The sequence below is a fragment of the Pediculus humanus genome, genomic scaffold (genome assembly GCF_000006295.1).
Source record: "Pediculus humanus corporis 1103172107423 genomic scaffold, whole genome shotgun sequence".
NCBI lineage: Eukaryota > Metazoa > Arthropoda > Insecta > Psocodea > Pediculidae > Pediculus > Pediculus humanus.
Genome location: NW_002987047.1, coordinates 642,913 through 647,888, shown reverse-complemented (window position 1 = coordinate 647,888; position 4,976 = coordinate 642,913).

The window sequence follows — 4,976 nt, the reverse complement described above, 5'->3', positions numbered from 1 at the left end:
GTAAAAATTTCTTTACTCTTATTTTTAAGTATTAATTTATTAATTGGATGTTGTTGTTTTAAGGTTTTTCTTGAGTTAGTTTGTCTCATTACAACATAGTTTATCATAGAAATAGTGTAATACCCCCCCCTTTAAATCTGTATCAAAGTCAGAGGGAATTGGGTAGCCTTTCTATTAAATGATTATAGTGCAAGGAATTATACAAAAACACAATGGACTTCACTTAATAATAAGGTACTGATATATAAAGTATATAAAATCAAACCATAAGGACCTGATTATAAAGTAGTTAAGCTAAATACCTCCTATCATACTAAGTAAAATTGCAGGTAGTTAAATAAAAATACTTGTAATTAATTAATTTCTGTATCAGGTGAATATAAAATCTCTTTTTACTGTGAATCCCCTAATGGTATGTAATTTTACTCCTCTATTTTCTTCTGTTTGCCTCATACATTTTAACATATTAAAAGTACTAAAGTATTAAAATACTTGTAATTAATTAATTTAAGATATCAAGTGAATATAAAATCTCCGAACACCTGATTTTAAATGGAAATCCATTGTTTACATTTTATTTTAAGCGGGCATCCAATGTTTATATTTAATTGTAACCGGGAATCCAATGTTTATATTTTATTATGAGCGGGAATCCACTGTTGCATTGTTTACATTTTATTTTACTTTATACCTCCTTGGATCTTATGTTTTTCTGATACATTTGGTCAAATTTTTCGATGTTTTTAGTGAAAAATTAAGACTTTAAGGGAAAATCCAATGTTGCAATTTATTATAAGGGGAAATCGAATGTTGCAGTTTATTATAAGGGGAAATCCAACGTTGCAATTTATTATAAGGGGAAATCGAATGTTGCAGTTTATTATAAGGGGAAATCCAATGTTGCAGTTTATTATAAGGGGGAATCCATTTACATTTTATTTTACTTTATACCTCCTTGGATCTTATGTTTTTCTGATACATCAGACCAAATTTTTCGATGTTTTTAGTGAAAAATGACCTCTGTAGGCGGGAATCCATTGTTTACATTTTATTTTAAGCGGGAATCCACTGTTTACATTTATTTTAACCGGGAACCCAATGTTTACATTTTATTATGAGATGGAATTTTATGCATTTATCATTGTTGCATTTTATTTTACTTTATACCTCCGTGGATTTTATGTTTTTCTGATATATTTGGTCAAATTTTTCGATATTTTTATTGTAATATTTCAATTAAGATTAGAAAAGTTCTAAACTTCTTTTAGACTACTAAAGTTTATAGGTACAAAATTTTAATTTGTACACATTAAGGGTGGAATTTTCTTGAGAGAAAATTATGAAAGAGGGAAATACTAGGAAAATTAAGTATTGAAATAGTTCTGAGAAAAAAGTATATTCTTTTACTAAGTACACTTAATAAATTCAGGGTTAAAGATAATGATGACTGATTCATAATCGTAATAGAGGAAAATGATAACAAAAAAAAAGACAAAACCAAAATATATCTTGTTCTATTGTCTATTATCTGAGTCTGTTACACTTCTCTTGTACCTGGCCACTCCACACCGAAGCCCAGAACAGGAAATAACTCGTTTCCATCGAATAAGCCTGTCTCAGAGAGAATTACAAGAATCGTTGTGATGTCATAGGTTATAACAAGATGAAACCTATCCACCAGGCATTTATTCCTTAGGGATCGGATATAAACCTGAAATAAATGATGAAAAACCTCCGACAAACATAAAGACGAATTGTCGTGATAATCAGTGAAAATAATAATAATAATGTAAATATAAAACTAAATAAGATGGCAGAATAATTCTTTTTAGACGAGGGGTTTGTTAATTTCAAATAAATTTTTTTTTTTTTAAAGTTGTATCCAAAAAAAAAATTATTTATATAATTCACGTCTTCTACCACCATTTTCTTTTTATAAAAATATAAATAAATCAAATTATTAATAAAAACTTTAAATGTTTTAATAAAAAAAAAAAAAAAATTTAAGGGTCGATTTGTTTTAAAAAGTCACGATAGTCATGTTTTTTTTTCAGAAGAAATAAATAAATAATAATAATAATTCGATCACATCAATTAAATAAAAAAAGAAAAAAAATAAAGAAAACAAAATTTAATCCTTTTCATCGATTTATATCCTGAAAAATTATATCCTGAGGGAATATAAAAAAACAAAGATTCAAATATTTAATTATATCCTTTTAAAAAATCTCGACGAATAACCTGCGTCAAATATTTCTGTAAATAATAATAATAATAATAATAATAACATTCGAAAACATAGAAAACGAAAAATAAAATTTTGTTTTTTTTTTTTTTACATTTCCGGTTTTTTGTAAAAGTTTACACCCTTTATAAATGACGTCATTTAAACATTAAATCACGTTTAATTATTTCCGTTTTGTCTGGTTGTACGTTGTACAAAATTTCAAATAATTTTCCTTTTTTTTTTAAAATTCAAAAGGGTTATCGTGGTTCCTTCCCTAATGTGTAAAACATATATAACCGGAAAAATAAATGAAAACTTTATCAGGAATTTTCATTTTATACACTCCTGATAAGAGATTTGTTTTTGTTTATTGTAAACGTTTCGGTACGTTTTATTTTTTTTTTTTGCCTTCGGGTAAAAAATTTTTCAGGTAGCAACATTTATAATTATTATTATTTTTTATTTGTTACATAAGTAATATTAGATAAAATCGTTAGGGATTAGTTTAAATCACATATTTAACCCACACGCGTGTGTGTGCCATTCACAAAACGTTACAAACAATTTTTTTTCTTTTTTTTAATAATAATATTACGTAATAATTTTAAAAAAAAAAAAAAAACTTGTAATTTTTTCGGTTTGGTTTCAATTGCTTATCAACCTTTCGCTTTTTTTTTTATCTCTCTCTCTCTCACTCACACACACACACGATATATTGATTTAGTTTGTTAGTCGTGATATTATTTATTTGCTACCGATTTTATTAAAATTTTCGTAATGATTTTCTTGTTTTTAATAAATAACCTTCGGGGGGTAAAAAAAAAAATTTTTTTTTTTTTTTTCAAATTAATTCGAAACTTGTGTGTGAAAAAAATAATAAAATTTTTATCATTTTATTATTATCAAATCATTTGTGCACAAAACATTTAAAACAAATTTTTTTTTAATACATAAAGGATCGTTTTATCATCATCATCATCATCATTATTATCATTACCATTTTTTATTAATTTTTTTTTCATTTTTTTATTGTAAAAAAAAAAAAAAAATTTTTTAGGTAAGAACGAACCGGTATTTATTTAAATCATTTATCCAATTCGTTACGCCTACTATCGGGTTTTTAACCCCCCCCCCATCTTTCACCTCCTCGCCCCCCCCCCGAGGAGGTTACGTACTCGATAATTTTTTTTTTTCTCAGCAACTGTAAATTTTTTTTTTTTTAATAAAATTTTTATTAAAAAAAAAAAAAGTAAAAGTTTTTCCCATACCGACCCCGTAATAATTTTTTAATTTTTTTTTTCTCGAATGCCCCCCTTCTCCTCCCTTCTTTCCCTTTCTCCCTCACACGAACTATAAATTAATTTTTATCCTTTCATTTCGTTCGAAAAGAAAAAGAAAATTTGCAAAAAATCGCACGTGATTTTATTATGTAAATATAATAATATTAATGATTGGAATAAAGGGGGCGGAAGATGAGTGGGGGGCACCCGGGGGGGGGAGAGAGTTAGAATCGTTAAAATAATTTCCAGTTAAAAGTTTTTGTTGTTGATTTAAAAACTTTTCCTCCCTAAAACTCAGCCAACAAAAACAAAAAAAAAAAAATTGTATTTTATTATTTTAATATAAAACGTGACCCAAATATACTACGAAATAAATATAAATAATTATACAGTGATAATGATAATGATAATAATAATAATTTCGGTTGGGTTTATTTTTCGTTGATAAGTTAACACTTTGAAAACCTTTCGAAAACCTTGGAAAAAAAAAAAAAAATTTCTACGTGGAAACGGTTAAAAAAAAATACGTTATTATAAATTGCGTAAAAAAACGATATAAAAATTTATCATTATCATCATCATCATCATCATTATTATTATTATTATTATTATTTGAATAATAGGTTATGAAAAAAAAAACGTAACCTTTGGGTAAAAGGAAAAAACTTTAATGAGTATTTAAAAAAGTAGAGAAAATTCCAAACCTTTTTTTTCCAAAACGTAACGTGATAAATGATAAGAAAAATTTTTCGAATTCGAAAGTTTTCTTTTAATAAAAAATTTGTTTTAAAATCGAAAATCGATAAAAATTTAATAATAATAATAATAATAATGATAATAATAATATTAATAATAATAATAAATAAATAAGTTTTTTTTTTTTTTACTCCACCACTTTCTACATTTTTTAAATTTAATGTTTGATGATGATGATAATGATTAGATTTTCTTATACTCAAATCTCATTGTTTATTAATTATTATCATTATCATTATTATCATTATCATCGATAAATATAAAAAGACCTTGAAACCTAATTACATTACGTGAGTAATATAAAATCGATTTAAACCGTATAAAATTTATTGAAAAAACGAAAAAAAAGTGAAAACTTGAAGATATTGATTAAGTACGAAAAAAATTCGTATCCATTTATTATCATCATTATCATTATCATTATCATTCATTATTATTATCCTCGTAAAAAAAAAAAAAAAAACGATGTTGAATCCATTTGCAAAAAAAAAAAAAAAAAAAAAAAAATTATAAATCGCGGTTAAGCGGTCAAAAAATTATTTTGCCACATTTGAGTTTATTTTAAACAAAAAAAAACAATTTTTTTTTTTTTTTTTTCATCAACACTTTTTAAACTAACAATTTGTCGTTTTATTATCCTTTTTCCATTCAAAAAGAAAACAAACAACAACAATAACAACAACAACAACAACAACAATAATAATAATAATGAT